Source organism: Lissotriton vulgaris, chromosome 6, assembly GCF_964263255.1.
Source record: "Lissotriton vulgaris chromosome 6, aLisVul1.2, whole genome shotgun sequence".
NCBI lineage: Eukaryota > Metazoa > Chordata > Amphibia > Caudata > Salamandridae > Lissotriton > Lissotriton vulgaris.
Window position 1 is genome coordinate 647,185,199 of NC_141694.1, and position 23,705 is coordinate 647,208,903.

General features: G+C 44.8%; 1 protein-coding gene across 1 annotated transcript in view; it reads left to right on the plus strand.

Annotated features, from left to right (window-relative positions):
• Positions 1-23,705, plus strand: part of BACH2 (BACH transcriptional regulator 2) — a 614,689-nt gene that overhangs the window by 117,835 nt on the left and 473,149 nt on the right. Inside the window, exon 2 of the mRNA XM_086926645.1 lies at positions 20,007-20,118. The gene's annotated coding sequence lies outside the window, so the exon portion shown is untranslated. The remainder of the gene's footprint in view (positions 1-20,006; positions 20,119-23,705) is intronic.

A 23,705-nucleotide genomic window follows, 5' to 3' on the forward strand; every position in this document is an offset into this window, starting at 1 on the left:
ATACCCCGTACTTTCATAGTAGACCTATACTGCCCGCAACAATTGTTTGCTACAGTAGCCGGTGGTGACCATCCCGGTGTCAGTGGCAGGGTAGGTCGTACGCTCGAGTGCGTTATAAACGCTGGACCCAATCGGTGTCCTTATACCGCCGGCTACATGTTGAACGCTTGAGAGTAGGGCTCATACCACTAGACACTTATCGACTAGTTTTTCCGCCTAGCTTGCTGGGTGTGTGAGAACCCTAGTTCCGACAAGGAGAATCCCCTCTCCTTCCCTCACACATCAGTGGTCCCTCAGAAACCCGAAGTGCAGTAGTGTACACCACAGGAAAGTGTGACTGGCCTTGTTAAAGGCTTGGGGCAATTCCATCAAGGTGCAATACACAGCACTGACCACTTCACTGCTACCTTTTTTTAGCAAAAAGCAAAATGCCATCAATAGTTATTAGGGATAGGGAGAAGTCAAGAAGCACTGCTTAATGGGCCACTCCCTTTCATTATATTATTGCCAACATGATGAAATAATGTCTCCTCTTCCCTCTGCATTGCACCTCACCTGTATATAAGGGCATGGTGAGACCAGTGAGTATCTACAACAATAGCAGTATCTTCTCACATAAACAGCTGAGCCACTAGGCTGCAGTGTACCATTTGAACTACCAACACAGTGCTCTAAATGGCTAAAATTAGCATTACCTTGCTCCTTCACTCATCTCAGCAGTTCCTAATTGTTGGTCCGATATCTCTGGAATTGATATTGTTGCCTACAAAATTAGGATTAATACTGAGTAGTTACCCATGTCAAGATGCCTATATTCTCATTGACCCATGCCAGAACCCACCCTGCAGTGTGGGCGGAAATTATATAAGCTTGAGAGCCAGGATCTATGATTGCTGGCTTCCTTCCTTGCAGCGACAACATGAAAAAGACCTGTGCAACAGAACTGTACGCTACCTTAAGAAAGAGGAACTCCATGCTGGAGGTCAGTGTGTTGCTGATCTGCATCTGTCCCAGGAGAGCCTGCCTTGTGGAGACATCGTCCAGCTGCCTGGTGACTAGACTATGCAATACATTTGGGTCCAAACTCTTGTGGAGGACGCTCATATCTTCATGGTTTGCGACACATGCAGGTGGTACTAAGGGGCTTATTAACAGAGCATACAGTAAGAAAAGAATAAAGCATACATAAGAAAAAGGAGAAAGCATCTTTCTTAATTATCTTCACCAAATAGTAGAGAACATGTTCAACTACTCCGACACAGGGATAAAACCAGAGATTATTTTAGAAACACCTAAAAGGGCACTTATCAGGAGTGTGTTCACATCAGTAGAAGTAAGAGACTCGCAGGACATAAGAATGAGTTACATGAACTCTTAAAATGTGGTAAAGGCTGACGTGGCAGATGAGAAGTCTTGGCAGAAGAAACCATATCACATGTCTTTATGTACACTGTCCCGTCTGTTTGAAGACAACAGCATCAATAGGAGTTAGCTAGTTATATGACTGGCATTTATAGTCTATCTGAGACCTTTGATCAGTGAGCTTGTAGCCAATTCCATTCTGATTTAAACATCCCATCTCTGGCATAGGAGGAACAAAATTGCCTGGATGAATCCATCATGTGTCAGGAAATCCTGATCAGTGTAGTGAAAGCAAAGAACCTGAGAATCCATGGACCTGAATGTTTACCAGCTGAATTATGAAATCCATCAGCTTTGACAAGACATTCGCTTATTAGGGAATTTCCTGGTATCCTGACAAGAAGCTAGTATTATCCTTTTATTACAGCCAGGAAAATATATTCATCTTCCCCCTACCTATTGTCCAACCAATTTTGGCAAGCCACTTGCAAGAGACCATGGAATGTATTAGACTTGGCTTTTTCAGCGGGTTTTCCCCCCAGACCTTTGGCTTTTTGGCCTACTGTTTTTAACCATATTTTTGTTGGTTTTTGGACTCTGGGCACTTTACCACTGTTATTCAGTGCTAAAGTGCATATGCTCTCCCTGTAAATTGTGTTTATGGATTCATGATTCCATGATTGGCATGTTTGATTTACTGGTAAGTCCCTAGTACAGTGCACTGAGAGTCTCTGGGCTTGTAAATCAAATGCTAAAGTGGGCCTGCAGCACTGAGTATGCCACCCACAGATGTAGCCTGGTATATAAAACTCAGACCTGCCACTGTAGAGTCTGGCGCAGTTTGTAAACTGCCATGTCGACCGGGCAAGGGCACCCACTTGCCAGGCCCTAATATTCCTTTTTCTTTAATGTAAGTCACCCCCAAGGTAGGCCCAAGGTACCCCTGTGAGCAGGGTGCTGAGTATGTTAAAGGTGGGACATGCACTGGACTGGGCTGAATATGCCTGGGCTGCATTTAGAGTAGTGAGAGGAGATTTCCTTGCACCTGAATGGGCCTGGTCTTCTTTAGACAATGCTGTCTCCGCCTCCTGCTAGGAAGCTGGGCCAGAGAGGACCAAACAGGTTTGGACTAAGCACAGACACTCTCTGCCTGAGAGAACAAAGGGATTTTGAGTATAAATATTGGGGCCCAGACCCCAGAACTTTAGAACCCGCTGGAATCTAGGAACCTACCAAGAAGAAGACCTGGAAGAGCTGCCCGGAGGAGTTCTGCCACTTTGCTGTGTTGTTGCTTTGTTGGGTTGACCTGAAGTTGCTGCTTCTGCTTTGGGCAGTGAAAGTACTAGACCAAACTTTCTTTACTTGTGTTGAGTCTCTCCAAGGACTTGTAGTAGAGCTTGCCTCCTGTTCTGAAATCTCTAGGACTGAAAAGACTTCGCCAATCTCTGGGTACCTCTCCTGGAACCCTGGTTTCAGTTGCCACAGAGAAGGAAAAGGCAACTGACTCCGTCACCGGCTCCGTGTCCTGAAGGCACTGCAGAGGGCACCGCCACATTTTGCACCGCACCCCTGGTCTCATCGACGACGACGGCCAATGCCGCCGCCGCCACCGAGTCTCTACTTGCACCGTGACCTGTGGGCTCCGCACCGCCTTGCTTCACATCACCGCCCTGGTCTCACTGACGTAGTCGCTGCCTGCTGACTTCGACACCCAGGACCGCATCGTGGCTGGGGGCACCGATCATAAGTTTCACGTTGCACCGCCTTCATCCCACACTGCAACTGTGCCGACTAACGCCAGCTCCTGCTAACTGGCCCTGTCACTTGCACCATGACCTACCAGCACTGCAACAAGCACTGCCTCACTCCGCATTGTAGCCCTGGTTTCACCGACACCGCTGGACGACCGTCACAGTGCAGCTGCCTGCACCGTGTCTTGAGGACACTGCACGCTCCACCGCTTCACTTCACATCGCAACCACTATGGTTGCCAATACCGTCTCGCACCAACGTGTCAGCCACAACACAAAAGGTACTGTTTACGAGTCTGCCAACACCCAGACCGACGCGGTCAGACGGAACTGTTGGATTCAGTATCGGAGTATCCCCGGACAGAGCTACCGACTCAGAAGAATTGTGTTTTTGAGATATTTCTGCTATTTGAAAGGATATCTTGCAAAGGATATATTTTTAAGTACTGTATGTTGGATTCTTATAGTTTTGGTCTTGTTTTGGATTTATAAAAATATTGAATATGTTTTTCTAAACTGGTGAGGTGTCCTTTTGTAGTGTTTTTACTGTATTAGATATTTTCTTCCTAAAAGCCAGAATGTTTGTGATTTGCCTAAGTGGGAGAGGGAGCTTATTCCAAAATCTAGCCACCAGCACCTGGAAAGAGCGGCCACCACAGCGGGCTTTAAGACACTTAGGAGTCACCATGGGGTGTTGGTGAGCTGACCTAAGAGATCTGCCAGGAGTATAGTATGAAATTCTTCTGCGGGTGTAAAGTGCCCCCATGCCATGCAGAGCTTTGAAAGCCAGGACCAGAGCTTTGAAGAGTATTCTGCAGCGGACACGTAACCAGTGCAGATTCTTCAAATGGTGGGAAAGCCGGTCTCTAGGACCGAGGCTCAGTACTGCCCTTGCGGCAGCATTCTGCACGACCTGCAGTCTACTGAGCAAAAACTCCGGAAGGCCCAGATAAAGTACGTTGGCATGATCCAGCCTGGAAGTGATGCGAAATAGGTAGGAAAAATAAGAACCTGAGGAGCATTTTCAGGAGGCCAAAGCATGTGCCTACTACCGACTGTACTTGTGGTGTCATGGATAGTCTCATCCATCTTCACACCCAGATTCTTTACGATCTTAACTGGTGATTGAGGGGGAGACATATCTGGGGGCTACCATTGTTTCCATGCATCCAGGGGAGGTGTGCAGAAAAAAATGATTTCAGACTTTTCTGAATTGCATTTGAGATGGTTGAGTCTGAACCAGGCAAAAGCGTCTCTCAGGCACTTGTTAATCTTCTCCCCATTAAATTCCTCTCCCTTCTTACACGTAAATAGCTGTTGGGTGTCGTCGGCATATGATATAATTACAACCTCACCTGCTTCAATCAGTGAGGCCAAGGGAGCCATGTACAGGTTAAAGAGCACAGGGCTCAAAATGGATCCCTGAGGCACACCGACACTTAGGGGGGCAGACTAGCTGAAAACGGAGGTGACCAAACCTCTTGATGTCTAGCCTCCGAAAAAGAGGAGAACAACTTCAACAATGTGCCCCCAAACTCGCACTCCTGCAGTCTCAGCAGTAGATGATCATGGGGCACAGTGTCAAAAGTCGCAGAGAGGTCAAGTAAGACCAGAACCACCTTTCCGCCTTCATCAAGGGTCTCTTTGATGGAATCAGATCTCCAGAAACGCTGTCTTAGTGCTAAGGTTCTGTCTAAAACCAGATTGGCTCGAGTGGAACAGGTTGTTAGTTTCAGCAAAATTACTGATCACCGAATGGACATATTTCTCGATTGTCTTAGCAAAGAAAGACAGCAGAGAGATAGGTCTCTTGTTGGTTAAGACCATGGGATCAGCCGTCGTTTTTTTTAATAAGGGAATTATTATTGCGCTCTTCCAGCCAGCCGGGACCTGACCGCTAAGGAAAGATGTGTTCATCACCCTATTTACTGTGGGGTTCAAAATCTCAGTCATTTTTGCTAGAAATTTGGCCGGGCAAGGATCTGCAGGAGATCCTGATTTGAGGCCCTTCATGACTGACAAGGACATTTCAAGGGACAAGGGGGGAAAGGTGAAAACGGTAGCCTTGTCCTCATCACTCTGGGGGGCTATCCGAGGGAAGACCATTGGTTCTTTCTCATCCTGGTCATCAAAAGAAGATTGAATTGTTGTGATCTTCGTGTAGAAGAAGTTGGCTAGTTTACCAATCTAATCAGGGGGGGGGGGGGAGGGGAGGACCTATTCATAGCCCTATGTGAGGAGAAACTTTTAACTATACTGAAAATGTCTTTACTTTTATTTCCTGTGGACTCAATTTTGGATGTGAAATAGCTCTTTTTAGCTAACTGTATCTCTTTGTGGTAGAGTCTTATGGCCTCTTTATAGCTCTTTTTATCTTTAGCATTAAAATCCTTCCTCCAGGCGCACTCCTGGCGTTTACAATCCTTTCGACATTGTCACATGGTATCATTAAACCAGGGGGCTGAGTATCTGGTGTTTTTGGTGAGGCTCAGTGTCGGAGGGGCTAGGGCAGAAGTTCCTTGCGCGATCCATTTTACAAGGGCCTCCGCATCCTCGTCAACATTGCCCGATGGCAATAGCGGGTGATAATCAAGTACGTTTTTAAGGGTGGTAGGGGTGATCTTGTGCAAGGGTATGGAAGTAAAGGCAGGTCGCTTAACCTGGGCCAAGTGCATTTTTATTATTTTTAACAATTTGAAATCCACCAAATGGTTGTCTGACCAAGGGAGTGGTAGGGGTGTCTCTGTCTGAATTATGCAATTAGCAAATATTTGGTCAAGAATTTGACCTTTTACATGAGTAGGGGCAAAGACCTGCGGTACGAGGTTGAGCGCATCCAGGGATTCACCCAACAGGATGGACTCAGAAATCTCCTGTTTGTCCATGTGTACATTAAAATCGCCTAATACCACAAAATGTTGGAATCTAGAGGCAACCGGTGCGATGGCCTCACTCGGTGACTTCAAGAAGGCCACTGCATTTCCAGGGGGTCTATGTACTAGGATTCCTGCTAGGCATTGATGAGGAGACAGAATAGCCTGGAAACAGAAACATTCTGCCCCTACAATTCCTTCTAAAGGAATACAGGTGATAGCTATATCTGCTTTACTAATATTAGCAACTCCCCTCCCCTGCTTCCTGCACGGTCTTTCCTTAAGATCGAATAGGCAGGGGGGAGTGCTGTGGCAATGTTTGGGTTTGATGTGTCCGTCAGCCATGTTTCTGTCAAAAATAGAAAGTCGGGCAGAGACTCGCATAGCATGTCATATATATGTAGATCATTTTTATTAAGCGAGCAACAGTTTAACAATAAAGCATTAATATGTTTTTGATTCATTAACCTTGAGTCCTGTTGTGGCTCTACTTTATCCTGTGTGTTGGAGGCGGGGATCTATTCAGGGTATAGTTAGCGGCTTCTCAGTTGCAGTCCTGGCAGCACAGAACTCCCTTATGCGTCCCTAAGTCTATCCTGTTTTTACATTTAAAAGTGTGGCTCAGTTCCCAGAGGATCTCCCTGTCATGAGGTGTTACCTTTTTCGGATGCCTTGCAAAACCGGCAGAGTTCCCGGCCTCCTCTGGGTCGCTGACTATATAGGAAGATTTGTTTTGGGGGTGGGTTGGCATTATTAGAGCAGAACGTAACCACATACTAGACAAGTCTGTCTCTTCTGTCTCCTATTAGGTGTTTTAGTCAATGCTGAAAATGCCTTTGACATGGTATAGTGGGATTACATAGGGCAGGCATTAGAGGTTTTTCTCTTTCCCTGAAAGTTCTATTAATACTCCTTCTATTCTAATCCTTGGGACAGATTGGTTATGAATGGTCATTTAAGTGATCAGTTCTGAGTTTGTAGAGGTACATGCCAAGGGTGACTAGTGTGACTACTATTTGCCCCTTGCATTGAACATCATGCGATCAATTTGCACTCAAACACGAAGATACCACAATTCCAGCTGAGAGACATCCCTGTGTAATATCAGCATTATTGTAGCAATTTGGTAATTTCAACTGGTGTATTAGTAATTTATCCACATTGATGCCGGATCTTTTGAGGTTAAAACTTCTCAGGATGTAGGATAAATGAAAAGTCTGAAGTTATGACCTGATATAGAGGCCAGATGGTGCTAAATTGGAATAATCGAGTACAACCTGATGTGAAATTCCTTAGGGTAAATGGAAAATAAAGACTGGGTCAATTTTGTAAAACTCACGATATTACCAAAGTTACTCTCTTTGGTTTCACATCTTCCGGTTTATTACAGAACCTCGTTCTTTCCAAGGTAAGAATCAACATTAGATGCCTTTACTTTGGCCACCAAAAACCCCTGTTCATCTCACAAAATAATCACATAGGTTAAAGCAAGCTGGTGTAGCCCACCCTGTATTTTTTGTTATATTTCTGGGGGAGTAGATTACAGCGGATGAATTTACTTCTGGCTCTGGAGATATATTCGAGCCTCGGTGGCAACTACCAAATCACAGATAACTTTTATTATACAAGCAAATCAAAACAATGGTCGTGGCAGATAAAATCTGCTTGGAACTGGAGAAACCTCAACACCCCTTTATTTCAGCTCTCTATGCTTGCGAGTATTCAGAAAAGGTAATTTATTCGTTTCATTGAAAATTACAGGAATCAAAGTCATCTGGTGACTCTACTGTGCAGATTGTAAATTTCAGTCAGACAAGCAGAGTATTGCCTCCGCCTGTGGTGCAAAGGAGTTGCATTAAAGCACCCCACCCTGACAGCTATAAAGCATGGGAAGCAGTTCTTTCTTCTAATACACCACTCTTGCATTACTCGTCTAAGGTGAATGAAATATTCAAAAAGAGCAATAACTGTTGTCCAAGGTGTAGATCATCAAATGCTGATCATTTACACGTGTTGCGACATGTCTACAACGTAATAAAGTCTGGCAAGAAGTTTGGCATTTCTTAAGAAGTATATCCGATATTGCTCTGGTTTGTACAATTTTTTTTCTTGATCAATCAGAATATTTGCACTCAGGTGTAATCTTTAGTTACGCTCGTGTTGATAATTTTGGCCTCACAGTGTTAAAAAGCATCAATCAATCAATCAGTAGGTTTGTAGAGCGCTACTTGTCCCCCATGAGAGTATCCAGGCGCTGAACTTGTGATTGCTGAACTTGACTCGCTCCTCTTCCCAGAGCTGAGTAGTCGCTCCCCAGGGTCCCTCCAAGGTCGCTGGTATCGTATGTAGCGCTTTGCCCTGTGTAACTGGAACTGCTTTTAGTGCCTGTGCCTGCTGATCGCCATTGAGCAAACTTGCTCTGTAATTGATTTGTACTCGGCTAACTCGAGCTTGTCTGCGTGCTGTGCCGCTCTGCTCCCACGGCTGCATTGCTGTCTGTGCCTGCTGCCTACCTGGTCGCCGCTGAGCTTGCCTGCATTTCGATTGTATTTTTAAAGTGCAATTCCACTCGGTTTGCGCGTTTGCAGTGCTCCCCCCCGCCTCCATTTTGTTTATTGTTGTGCTCGTCTTTGGCCCGCCCCGCCTCCCAGCTGAGACGCCCTCCCACTAAGTTCATCAGCGCTTCCCCTCCTGTAGTCGCCGTGACTCGCTCCTCTTCCCAGAGCTGAGTAGTCGCTCCCCAGGGTCCCTCCAAGGTCGCTGGTATCGTATGTAGCGCTTTGCCCTGTGTAACTGGAACTGCTTTTAGTGCCTGTGCCTGCTGATCGCCATTGAGCAAACTTGCTCTGTAATTGATTTGTACTCGGCTAACTCGAGCCTGTCTGCGCGCTGTGCCGCTCTGCTCCCACGGCTGCATTGCTGTCTGTGCCTGCTGCCTACCTGGTCGCCGCTGAGCTTGCCTGCATTTCGATTGTATTTTTAAAGTGCAATTCCACTCGGTTTGCGCGTTTGCAGTGCTCCCCCCCGCCTCCATTTTGTTTATTGTTGTGCTCGTCTTTGGCCCGCCCCGCCTCCCAGCTGAGACGCCCTCGCCCCTCCCCTTCCTCCATACATATATGACAGGTATTCTTGCGCGCAGCGTTTACGCGCAGCGACCGCGCCCAACCCGCGCCGAAGGTGCGCCAAAGGTAAGCCCGTCTACGCCCGTCCGCGCCTGGACCGCGCCCAGCGCCAGACCCCCTGCCCCTCGCGCTGCCCAGCCCCCCCGCGTTACCTACGATGCTGCCACCCTCCTAGCCCTTAACCCCGGTCGCACCCCCAACTGCGTCCAAGCCGCTCCTGGACGCACCCATGGACCGTTCTCCTGCCTCTCCTGCAAATTTAGCGGCACCGACAACATCTCCGCTACGACCACAACACAGATTCCCGACCCCAACCACCTAGAATGCATCCTTCTCAACACCCGCTCGGTCCACAGGCACGCCATTGACCTTTGGAACCTACTAGACACCATCTCTCCTGACGTCGCCTTCCTAACGGAAACATGGATGAACGCTTCCTCCGCCCCTGACATCGCCATCGCTATCCCTGATGACTATAAGATCACACGCAAGGACCGCACCGACCATACAGGAGGTGGAATCGCTATCATCCATAAGAAATCAATCCGCATCTCAACCAGCTCTGACGCCAACCTCGCTAACTCCGAACACCTTCACTTCCAGATCCACATCGACCCCAAGACCACTCTCAGAGGCACCCTCCTCTACAGACCACCAGGACCCCGCGCAAAATTCAGTGAAGACATCACGGACTTCATCACCCCACACGCGCTCCCCTCCAAAGACTACATCCTTCTGGGAGACCTCAACTTCCACCTTGAAAAGATCAACGACCACAACACCGCCACCCTCTTGGACAACCTAGCCAACCTCGGACTTAAACAACTGGTCACTTCCCCCACCCACATCGCAGGTCACACACTCGACCCCATCTTCACCTCCAGCAACCATGTCTCCCTCAGCCACACTACGGATCTCCTCTGGACTGACCACAGCTGCGTTCACTTCACCTACAACAAGCCGAAACCCATCATCCACCTCCAACCAACTCTACAAAGAAACTGGAACAAAATCACCACGGAGCAGATCTCCACATCGCTCCTTCAAACCTCCCCAGCCCTCTCTTCTAACGCCAACGAAGCCGCCTCCAACCTCACCCTTTGGCTATCCAACACCGCCGACACCTTAGCACCACTGAAAAAACGCCAACACAAACTTGGCATCAAGAAGGCCTCATGGTTCAACGATGACCTCAAGAAGTCCAAGAAACTGTGCCGCTCCCTTGAAAAGGCCTGGAAAAAAGACCCATCCACCAGCAACAAGGACGCCTTCAAAAGCGCCATCCGTACTCACCACCAACTGATCCGAAAAGCCAAGAAAACAGCATTCAAGGATCGACTTGACAACAACGCCCACAACAGCAAGGAACTTTTCAACATCGTCAAGGAATTTTCCAACCCCTCGGCCAACTCCAACGACATCACCCCCTCTCAAACCCTCTGCGATTCCCTAGCCTCTTTTTTCCACAACAAGATTGCTGACATCCACAACAGCTTTGACAACCAACCCGGAAGCCAACCCACCCTACCATCAGCTGACCATCTTCCCCCCGTTAACACCCTTAACGCCTGGAACCCAATCTCCACTGAGGACACCATCCGCCTGATGAATTCCATCCACTCTGGATCCCCCACAGACCCATGCCCTCACCACATCTTCAACAAAGCAGACTCCGTCATAGCTCCGCACCTCCGAGACGTCATCAACTGCTCCTTCAACTCCGCTACCTTCCCAGAAGACTGGAAACACGCTGAACTCACCGCCCTTCTGAAAAAACCAACAGCAGACCCCACCGAACTCAAAAACTACCGCCCCATCTCGCTTCTTCCATTCCCGGCCAAAGTCATCGAGAAAGCTGTCAACAACCAGCTCGCCGCCTTCCTCGAAGCCAACAAATCACTCGACCCCTCACAATCTGGATTCCGAGCCAAACACAGCACTGAGACCGCCCTCATCGCAGCAACAGACGACATTCGAACTCTACTGGACAATGGAGACACAGTCGCCCTCATCCTCCTCGACCTCTCTGCAGCCTTCGACACAGTCTGCCACAGCACCCTTTTACAACGCCTCAGAAACATCGGAATCCAAGGAAAGGCACTGGAATGGATCACCTCGTTCCTCACCGGAAGAACCCAGAGAGTCCGCCTCCCACCATTCAAGTCCGAGGCCTCTGAAATCATCTGCGGCGTACCACAAGGATCCTCACTCAGTCCCACCCTCTTCAACGTATACATGAGCCCCCTCGCGGCCATCGCCCGCCAACACAACCTCAACATCATCTCTTACGCGGATGACACTCAACTGATTCTATCTCTCACCAAGGACCCCAGCACCGCCAAAACTAACCTACACGAAGGAATGAAAGAAGTCGCCGAATGGATGAAACAAAGCCGTCTGAAACTGAACTCAGACAAAACAGAAGTCCTCATCTTAGGTAAATCCCCCTCTGCATGGGACGACTCCTGGTGGCCGGAAGCCCTCGGAAATGCACCCATCCCGACAGACCACGCACGGAACCTTGGCGTCATCCTGGATTCTTCACTCTCAATGAACAGACAAGTCAGCGCCGTATCCTCTTCCTGCTTTAACATTCTTCGCATGCTCAGAAAAACATTTCGCTGGATCCCCACCGAAACAAGGAAAACAGTCACCCACGCTCTAGTCACGAGCCGACTGGACTACGGAAACACCCTCTACGCAGGTTCCACCGCTAAACTCCAGAAGAAACTACAACGAATCCAAAACGCCTCAGCCAGGCTCATATTAGACATCCCACGCAACGAACACATCTCTGGTCACCTTAAAGACCTCCACTGGCTACCCGTCAATAAGAGGATTACTTTCCGACTGCTTACCCACGCACACAAATCACTCTACGACATCGGACCAGATTGCCTCAACTCTCGACTGTCCTTCTACACCCCCTCCCGCCAACTTCGCTCTTCCAGCCAAGCCTTCGCCACTGTACCTCGCATCAACAAGACCACCATGGGAGGCAGATCCTTCTCATACCTGGCTGCCAAAACATGGAACTCACTCCCCGCTTACCTTCGCCTCACCCAGAATCACCTAGCGTTCAGAAAGCAGCTTAAAACGTGGATATTTGACAAATAACCCTCCTCCCCTTCCTAAGCGCCTTGAAACCCTCTGGGTATGTAGTGCGCTATATAAATTTTATGACTTGACTTGACTTGACATTGCGAGACAGTGGAATTCTTAGGATCCACCAAACATTTTCAAATGTAATAATGAAATCAGACAACTTGAATGGATAGATATAGTATTAGCTAAGCTTGACAATTACTTATGGAAGACTGCTATTTGGCAAAAACATTGGAGAAGGTTAGCATGAATAATTAATTATATGCATGTGTTTTTTCCAGAAGAAATAAATAATTGCTAATAATACACAATCAGGGTAAAAATATGGAGGGGGTCAGCCCACAAAGTAAACCTAGGAATTTATTTACAGATAATAAGTGTGGACTAATTCTGGTGGCATGGTGGTGAAGGTTGCTTCTTGCAAGACGCTGGTGATGGAAATGTACCATTAGAGGGAACCTTCCGACACAAAAGGCAACCAATGAGATGATTTGTACTATTTTCCTGCTTCTGGAATCCTAGGATTAAGGAATAGCATGGAGGCTTATAAATGACCTTAATTCCATCTATAGGCGTTTCCCTCTGGTTTCTATATCCGTTTTTGAAAAATCTATTGACTGTGTTGAGTCCATGTGTCTGTAGATCTGCAAGGGTTTGGAGCGGCAGCCTGCAACGCTCAGTTAACAATGGGCTGATTGTGATAAAATATTCAGGATATTGGTCACCCTTCATTGAAACAATGCCGACAGTGTGTTTTAATGCTCTCTTCATCTACATGCACTGTTGTACTTAGAGATTTTTTAGAAGGTCAGAAGCAAGATAGACTGAGGCTTCGGCTTCCCTTTGAATGAATTCCAGAAGTCACAGCGATTCCTTTTTTTTCCCCCGCAAATTATCTTTCCTCTGAAATATGGGTTTAAAAATAATTGCTTTTCGTTCTGTAAATGAATTGAAGCATGTAATGTGTAGTTGTAATGTCTGTGTGTGTAAATTAGTATATATGCAGATTTTCCAAGTGCAATATGCTAGCAGCATTGCTGAACGCTAGGGTGGCCTTCAGTACGTCATGGTGCCCCTGTCTTCAATAATGCAAATAAACCGTGTATTATTCTTAGCGGATAATCATATATGGTTTACTCTAGGCTTCTCCAACGAGTAGCTTGTAAGCTACTAGTAGCTCTCCAGCTCCCTGTAAGTATGTCTGCTGTGAGCAACCTACTAAATTAGACGTGTTTGCTTGATTGAATTAATACATTCATATCAAAACTCAAAAGCAGGTGTTCAAGACCAACATTTGTGCATTATCAGAACTCAACAGCTGATATTTAGAGAAAAATAGTTGAATTCCCAAAATATATTTAAAGCAGATATTTGAGGGATACATTGTGCAGCACTGGGGAGGCATATTGCTTATACTATTACCTTGGTACTAATGGCATTGCAGCTATGGCCGTCCCCACGTGCAGGCATTCTAATTTGGCAAAGCGTTTTCACATTATTACTGGCAGGTCTGCCTGATGCACTGAGGTGATCACCATGGTAATCATGCGGAAGGTGGGCACTAATGTAAATCTTGGCTGCTGTGATCACGATCCCAACACTAATAATACTAGTAGCATGGGATCATGTTCAGCATAAAAAGCTCTTATTAGAGGCAAGTTTGGAGACCCCTGGTTTGCTCCATGCTGCTGTTTCATGTGTAGAAAAAATGTGGGGAAAAGGTGATTAATAAGTATTACTGCCCAGGGGATTACATGCGTACAGTGAGACTGTATCTCATCAAAAACCCTTGTGATTATGGGCCCAGTGCTTTTCCTCAGTAAATTAATTTGAACCTGGGATTTTTTTTGAGCCAGCAAATGATGTCTCAAGTTAGCTAGCATGTACTAAGTGAATGAACAATGAATTCGATCTTTGCACTGCGGTCTGAGTTTGTGAATGTGCGTTTTTTGAGTAATTGTTCCAAATACTTTGTTTTGCGCAACTAGATGTATCTTCATTGGTATGGTATACTGTGTGTTTATGAATAAAACATACACTAAAGGAGATTATGCATAGTTACAAAAATCTCTATCTAGTTGTGGCCAACATCTCACCTATAATATTCTTGAAATACCTGCTTTCGTAGTACGGGTATTGCGTTGTGTGTGGCGACCATAGTGAGTCCATTTCAGTTGTTTTTAGTGTTAGAGCCAGGGCTTTGGATGGGTCTCACCGGTGCTGAGCGCAGGCAGTTTTTTGAAGGAGGCCTCGAAACGGGTCCCTATTGGGCACTGGTTTGTGCCCTGGCACAGGCGGACTCCAGTGACAGCAGGCACATCGATGTACGCATGCTCACACTGCTCACTTCTCACTAGTGGAGAAGTTACGGCATAACGTCATGTCAGGTGAGCGTTGTAGGGTAAGGGAAATCCTTTAAAGAGTCATTTTCTATCTGGATTTCCCTTCTCTTTTTGAAACTCAGGAGCAGCAACATTGTCATTGTGTCACCAGGGCTTTAAGTGGAAGTTTTTTCAATATTGTATACAAGCCATAGTTGCTGCTTATTTATCTTATGCAACTAACAACCATTGACAAAGCCAATAGTCCTGAATTGTAGTAGGTAGGATGTTAGATGTTGTTTCATATATCTGGATCCAATGACAGAAACAGCAAAAGACATGTCGGGCGGCACACTATGCTGAGCACAGTTTTTAGCTTGTGTTTTAGCCATGCCCTTAATTAAATTGGCCACGCCCCTTTGAGAGACCCCCCCCCCCCCCCCCCCCCCCCCCCCCAGTTTTTTCATCCCACTTAAAGCCCTGGTTGCTAAACTGTAATATCCCCATGAAATATTTTTTTTCGAGTGCTGGGTTTTGTAGTTATATATTTATGCCAGCCTCACTGCTACATTTAAAGTGCATTATTCCTGTAATTATGTAATCATAGTAACAGTAAAAGTCCTCAAGTATGCTTTTATATCCTGTCATTTTCCAAGTTTGTAAATTTTGGGCCAGAGTAACGAAGGTTGTTTGCAGTAACACATTACTGAATTGCAATTTAGGTTTGCGGCTACATACCGACTCGATATTTGGAAGGGCTGTGTTTAAGGGGGCCCTTACAAATACCCAATATGAATGATATGTATTAATGTTTTGTGACTGAAGTACGAGGGCAAAAACATTCATGTTTTACCTACGATTGAAAGGTGTTGGTTTGGCATTCCTGTCTGAGCATTACTGGAAAGGAAACAAGCTTCCGGGGACCGGTTTCTGGCATTACAGCCGTCTTCGGCCCGGCTTGCTTGAATCCTGATGGTGCAGTGAGCAAGGGACTCATGTCTGAGCAACACGAAGGGGTCCACAGGGGTCCACAAGTGACCCCCTTCAACTCCGTGAATTTTGAGAAAACATACTTTAACTCTTATAACATGTTAAACATTTTCTTTTAAAAGTGTCCCGTTTTCGTTTAAAGCAAAATGATCGCTTTATTTAAATTCTTTTTTTTAAATATTTTCTTTTTTTTTTTTTTTTTAAACTTTATTGTCAGGAATGTAAGAAATATATTCACATTAACATATGCATTTCGTATTTGTATATCAATTGTGGTATACTTAGGATTAATGGGGAAAATACACCGTATTTCAACAAAGAGTATTCGCTACCTTGATTTTGGCATGAAGCATCCAGGAGTAACTACTATATACAGAGTTTTCCTCGTCTCCATTCCATACCCTTATGTTATCGTATGAGCAGCTAACTCTAGGTACATGTTTCCGTTCCTAACAACTTCAACGTGTAGAAACATCAAAAACTATAAAACCCAACTAAAGTCATCACTTGGTAATGGATCATAGTTTTTCACGGTATACACCTGTTACAACGCATTTTTTACAACGCGATACTGTTACAACGCATCTATTACAACGCAGATACTTTTACAACTCATGTTTTTACAACGCATTTTTTTTACAACGCAGGTACCTTTACAACGCATACCATTACAACGTAAGTATTGGTAAGTATATAATTATATTTTAAATGTTATATGTTTGGGGTAAAGGGGTATTTTTAGGGTTTAGGGTCAGTTTTGGGTTTTAGGGTAAAGGGGTATTTTTAGGGTTCAGGGTCAGTTTTCAGTTTTTGGGTAAAGTGGTATTTTTAGGGTTCAGGGTCAGTTTTTAGTTTTTGGGTAAAGGGGTATTTTTAGGGTTCAGGGTCAGTTTTTAGTTTTTGGGTAAAGGGGTATTTTTAGGGTTCAGGGTCAGTTTTTAGTTTTTGGGTAAAGGGGTATTTTTAGGGTTCAGGGTCAGTTTTCAGTTTTTGGGTAAAGGGGTATTTTTAGGGTTTAGGGTCAGTTTTTAGTTTTTGGGTAAAGGGGTATTTTTAGGGTTCAGGGTCAGTTTTCAGTTTTTGGGTAAAGGGGTATTTTTAGGGTTTAGGGTCAGTTTTTAGTTTTTGGGTAAAGGGGTATTTTTAGGGTTCAGGGTCAGTTTTTAGTTTTTGGGTAAAGGGGTATTTTTAGGGTTCAGGGTCAGTTTTTAGTTTTTGGGTAAAGGGGTATTTTTAGGGTTCAGGGTCAGTTTTTAGTTTTTGGGGTACAGGGGTACAGGGTAAAAATAAATTAAAATTAATTTTAAAATAAATTAATTTATTGAAATTAAATTAAATTAAATTACACTAAATTATTTTTGGGGTTGAGGGTCAGTTTTGAGTTTTTGGGGTACAGGGGTACAGGGTAAAAATAAAGTAAAATTAATTTTAAATTATTAAAATATTTAATTAAATTAATTGGAATTAAATTAAATTAAATTACTTTAATTTATTTTTGGGGTTGAGGGTCAGTTTTGAGTTTTTGGGGTACAGGGGTACAGGGTAAAAATAAAGTAAAATTAATTTTAAATTAAATTAATTAATTGAAATTAAATTAAATTAAATTACATTAAATTATATTTTTGAAAATTAATTTACGATTATAATATTAATATTAATATATACTTACCAATACTTACGTTGTAATGGTATGCGTTGTAAAGGTACCTGCGTTGTAAAAAAATGCGTTGTAAATACAGGAGTTGTAACAGTATTCGCGTTGTAAAAGATGCGTTGTAACGGTATGCGTTGTTACAGTCCGCGTTGTAACATCATATATCCGTTTTTCACAGTCAGTGGTTGGCCATTTCACACATTCAGCACTATATCCAAGGTAATATTGCATCCCCGTTCCTTCCCAGTACACCCCAGTTTACAAGATATGTACCCTTTCCGCCTAGTCCTCTTCTTCCTCCGATTCCGAATCCTCACCTTCCGGCAGGGGTTCACACGGTTCTCCCCTATATTTGTTCCATGGCAACCACACCTTATTCCATTTACGGGGGCAGGCCCGTAGCACATAGACTGCCCTCTCTTTTACCATTAGGAGGTCCATATTTCTGATCCATCCAGCCACCGTAGGTAGTTCCGGGACACCCCATTTTTGTGCGATGTCCCGTTTAGCCACAGTCACAGCCAATGTAACCCACAGCTGTCCATACCTGTCCAGGTCATTAGGGTCCCAAATGTTCAACAGGCACTTACGGGGTTCAGGCAGGACCGACACTTCAATGGCCTGGGAGACTGTGCGCATGATTTGCTTCCAAATGTCTTGGATTTGGGGGCAGTCCCACAGCGTGTGGAGCAGAGTACCCTCTTCCCCGCATCCCCTGAGGCAATATGGATGTGGTGCCCTCTGTATTTTGTGGAGAAGTGTTCTGGTATAGTAGGTGCGGTGTAAAATCTTGAGTTGCACTAAACGGAACCTGGCCGATATGCCTACCTCACGTGGTGATGCAAGTGCCTCGTTCCACTCTGTATCGTCCATCTCACCTAGTTCCCCTACCCACCTCTCTTTAAGCTTCCGTGTGGGTTCTGGCAGGTTGTTAATCAGTTTTTTATACGTGAGAGAGGTTGCTTTTTGTTCCATAAATTCTGTCAGTAGCCTGTCCTCTAGAGGTGACGATTCAGGGAGTGTGGTTTCGGGTGGAATTGCCTGTAATAGAGCGTGTCTGATCATGATCGCTTTATTTAAAAGCAATCCACAAACATGGTGGTCTGCTGACCTCAGCAGGCCACCATCATTGTGATGTCAGCCATTCATAGTCGCCCGCCATTTGTGACCTTCCTGGTTAATTTACATGAAGTAGGTTGCATTTCGGCCCATACCAATCGGGTTTTTGCTAGCTGATTTAATAATTAGGTCTGTTTGCAAAAACAGAATGAATTCGGTTAAAGACCTTGCACAATCGGTAACATCTTCAACATGTCCATTCTTTGAACATCTAGCCTTTTGTTTTGATATCCGCAGACCCAAGAACATGAAGGGGGTCCTTTTTGTGATGAAATATGGCATTTTTCTCCATTAGAGTGAGTCCTGGTGTCCCCTGTAAAGATTATGTACCTGGCATACCTCCCGTATGCAAGATAAGTCTGAAGACTTTAGTCCACCTCTTTAAACATGATCAGTCAAAACCTTCTTCATCTCCAAGCAGCAAATTAGCCTGCAGGACCTCATGTCTGTGGATGTTTGCAGAATATCTGCTGTTCCTGGCCAGATGAAAAGCATTGTATATATGAAAATGCAATAAAAGTGTTACATGTAATGGGACCAGTGGCACAGAAACCACACAGAAGAAAGTGGCAATTTGCTAGTTTTCTGTTTTGCTGTTTTTTTCGCAAGACTTTGACAAAAAAAATCATAAAAATTCGTAGACAGCTCTCAGTTTTTTTGTTTTGGAACCCAGTCCCCGTAACTTTTCACTTCCCGACCAATCTGTGCAAAACTTTGAAGCATGGAACAAAAGTGAATCTATATTTATGAAGTTCTGTGTAATTGCAGTCCCTGCATGGTTTACCCTGAAAAAAGGGGCCACAAATAAGTAATGGTTAACTAACTCCATTACGAACCTTGCATGCTCCTGGATTTATTGTTAAGTGGACCTTTCCCTCACACCCTAAACACCATGGATTGGGAATACCTTCAAACCAACACACCAACATTCTGCCATCCTGTCGACTTCTTTGCCTACTACATATTTCTTGGTTATATGCTGAGCTTCAAATCACAGGGGAAACTTCAGCAAAAGACTGACAAGTAAATGACTGGTCTTCTGAAAAAAATCCACAACATAACAGATGTTTGAGAAGGTGCAAAATCATTTGGCAAAACAAAATCAACAGGCTACTTGTACTTAATCCCCCATAACTTCCCTCACTTGTACTTGATCCCCCAGAACTTCCCACACTCCTTCCACCACTACATAAACACATTAAATGAAGCAATCGAACTGGATGCCTCTGGTGACTGCCAGATTTTACACAGATTCCAAAAATGAACCCCATATAAATGATTCCTACATGGTATAGGGTGAAAATAAGCAAGTGGTGCATACTGCCGCACCATATTACAACATACTGTCAGCCCACAGGAAGGTTCATGTTGTGAGGTCTGAGGCAGCCATGCTTAAGTGGCTAATGGTCGCCTGGTTAACTTTCAAAACTAACTATTCCCATGTGATTTCTGTTAATAATATGGCATACATTTAAAGGGGGCACATTTCTTATGGTTAGCATATATGATGGGATGCACTTGCGAGGCCAGAATGTTTTCTAATGTTGGCGTACTCTAATGTGTGTTCACTTCAAAGTGGGCCTTGTGGATCGCACTATGTCTACTTGTTAGTGTGTTTTAGATTAATTTGCAGTGACCGTGTGTGTGATATCCTAGAATTAATCCGTTGTTGAAGGTAAAGCTTTCTAACCGCCTGTTCCTTTCTGTAGGTGATGCTTGGTGATAAACTGCAGACATCAGCCTGGAGAGGACTCAAATGCAGGGCTGCGCCGGGTGTTCTGTTGCTGAGCTGGTGAGGTGCTCATTGGAGCTCAACATCAGGTAAAAACCATCGACAAGTCTTTTGGGGGTAAAATATCGTGACGTTTGGTGCATAACTCCAAAAAATCCCACGATTCTTGGGTGGGTGGGGGCGCTTTTTTTTATTTAGTTGATAGCCAAATGGCTCTTTTTACATAATTGTATTTAGGGCGGCTTGATTGGTGTAATTAAGAGGTCTGTCCACATCCTTACTAATGTCGGATATTAAAATGGCGGCTGAACTGACAATGCAGGTTTCCCATGTTTTGCATCGTGACGGCGTAGCGGGAAGCTTGTGTTTGTTTACTTTGTCCTTGGAACCCGGCCCATTCCCTTTATTTTTTTTCTCGACAGTATTCAAGTGCCTGACTCTAAAGTGTGCACTGTTGGAAAGTAAAGACGTTCACGCTGGGAGAAGGGAAGATGGTATTTCCTTTTCTTGGATATTTTTGACCGTTATGTCGGTCTGCTCTGGTTAATATTTTTTAACTGTGCCTAATTCACTCAGGGCTGTGGCTGCATTCCGGCGTGTTTTCCAGATAACTCATGCTTGTAATCTAATCAGGAGCTGTCTGAATGTCAGGTTCACTGAAAGGCGACAGTGGGATTGGTATCATGTGGTGTTTTGGTAGAGAGCTATCTATGTGAAGGAATCTCTGGGGAAGGTTGCTGTGAGTTTATTTAACAGTCGAGCACACAGGCATGAAGGGGAGAAAGCCTCTGCGGTGTAGCAGGTTGTGTTTGAGAGTGAAGCTAGCCCAACCATAAGATGTTGTCTCTTTAAGTTTGTAGGGGTGTGAGGTGCTGGGCGAATTGTGGGGATAGCAGAAGCACTGAGTTGGCGCAATGGTACGTGGGGAGTAGTAATGTAAAGGCATCTGATGGATTGGAGTGGGGCTGGCGCTGCGTTGCAAGCGTACATAAATATTTGTTTATACGCTAAATTAATGCAGGTAGCGCGGTCAGGCCACGAGGACACCAGGAAGTTGGTGGTCGGCCAAAGCAAATAAGACCTGCTCTGTTTTAGGAATGTGGGTGATTCTGTGTTTTTGTGAGTTTGAACCTTGGCTTCTTGAATGTTGGTGAAGTCATTTTTCTATTGTCAGGCTACTTTTACCAGGACCTAAAGTGTACACTTGTTTTATTCTTTTGGCCATAAAACTGGAACAAAGTTGCAGCCCATAACTACGTGGCATAAATATGATGCAGTGCAGGGAAGGGAAGAACAGCAGTGGTAGCACATTTTTTTTTATGGTGGTTTTGGGATCTTCTAGTGGTGGGCTGTGATACAAGAGAACTTATTGTGATGATGATGATCGTACTCAGTACATCTGATGCTCTTGTCTTCTCTTGTTTCTTGGGTTTGCCAGGCACCTTTAGTCACGTGGTAACCTAGATCCAATCACCTTCCTCTATGTCTGCCCCTTTGTCTACTACCTCGCCTACTCTATCGAATGAAAACCATTTATGTGTGCATATGCTTCCCAGTACTAAATGAGAGACCAGGCCTTTGCAACACTGGTAAAATGGCCTTCTAATGTTATTCAACTGTGAGCTGCTGAAATCTCTTAACACATTTTCAGTACATAAAACTGAGGTACCCACTGTTGTGTGATACTGTATTGAAACGCAGTGATGTCAAGGGCATGATGAAGAGGATCGGTTCTTCACTACTTTGTTTGAAGCTCTGAGGAAATGGCGACCGCTTCCAATCGCCACACTGTCTGCACCAGGTGTAACATGAGATACAGAAAGGATGCCCCCCTGAAAGTAGTTTATTATAGAATCAGTTATAAAAATCCCAAAAACAAACAAAGAAACAAAAAACCTTCAAGGTGCTGGGATTGTGTTTGTAAGCCAGATCTTGCGATGCTAAAGTTTGGGATCTGGGTGAATACAGGGCTAGGGCACGGGTGGAGAGTCTAATTACTGTAACAAACTGGGGGAGTGACAACACACTGGGACACTGATCAGTGGCTCTCACATACTGGCAGAACAGAACTAGCCGACAGGAGGGGACTGGTCTCTGAACAGGAACCACTTGATAGGTGGGGGCTGGTCTCAGAACAGGAATCATCTGATAGAAAGGGGCTGTATTCGGAAATGCACCTACTGAAATTGTGTTTGTGTTCAGTTCCCAGATCGGAGTGGGGTTCTTATATGGTGACCATCTAGGAATGAGGTCCTAGCACAATGAAAGATCATATGACGTTTCTCCTTTGCAGAAATGCCTGTTGCTTGCTCATAACCATGATAAATTAAGCAGTTTCCTGTTTTTAGGCTGGAAATACTGTGCGTTGTGGCATGCATTAGCTTTCCTATTGCAGCTAGACAATAGCGTGTTAAAGTAAAGTGCTTAGTTCCTCCTCTCAGAACACCACAGAGCACAAGCAACAAAATCTACAACATACAGCTCTAAAATGTCAAACATCACTTAAGACCGTGTCCTGCCCAGCACAACATACTCTGCAAGTCACTGCCGTTATGTTACCCTGGACCTGATACCAAAACATAATACTACATAAGCCCGTCCAAAATTGTAACTCGAACAAAACATCAAATGAAATATAAATCGCAGAAAAACTTACATAAAAAAAATTGTATGAAAACCTGACTGCACCGCCAAAACTTGTTCTCACTGCTGCCTGCCCCTAGGGTTATGATTTCATTTACTATGTGTTTTTTATTCCTACCTATTTTCCCATCCCTGTTAGCTAAACATTCCTAATTCTAACCAAAATATTTATATTTTATTTGCTGTGAAGTAAAATGTGTGCTGTTTTTGGAGTGGTGTGCACCTTTCAAGTCTCTTGTTCACGGCAGCAGAAGCCCTCAGGTGAAGGGTAGCTTTGTTTTTCATGGCAGTCCCTGCCTGCCCGTGCCTATGTTTATGAAAACTCGTTATTTCTGTCAGATGTTTAGTAAGAGAATGCGAATTACCCAAAAAAACCACACAACAAGCGATTGCAATATCTGCCCTTTTTCACGGTGGCATGGGCAATCATCTGCACAAATCTAAAATGGGCACCCAGTTGAGCGAGTGATGTTGAGGTTAAAAAGATAACGGCACTTGTAGAACTTTATGATAACCCGTTTTCGCTGCTCAGATCTTTATGTAATGTTTTCTTGTTTGCACGACAAAACATCGGGTCTGTTTGGTCCAGTGATTTCCTCTATTTCCTTACTCCTATTTTATTTTTATTTTCCTGGTTATTATTGTGGAAGAGAGATAGTTCATATTGTTAAAAATACTATTCACGCTGATTATTGGTCTGGGAAGGATGAATGATTGACTCTTCCATGTTGGAGTTTGAATCACTAATTTTCAGATTTGATCGAGCTTCTGCGAATTATGCCAGACGGTGCTCGTACCTTCCAGAGAACGCAGCGTAATCCCTTCGATCTTTCGACTCAGGATTGACCTTCCGGCCTTCCTACCAGGGTTTGACTATTGCCTCCTGTGAGTCCAGACTCCCCCTGGCCCCCCCCTCCCCTGTCTTGATAAAGACCCCTCGTGACCACCAATCGGGGCTCACTAGGGTCGAAACGTCGACGCACAATACTGGTCAAGAAATCTCCGGGAACGGGCACAGTAACCATCTGTCTCC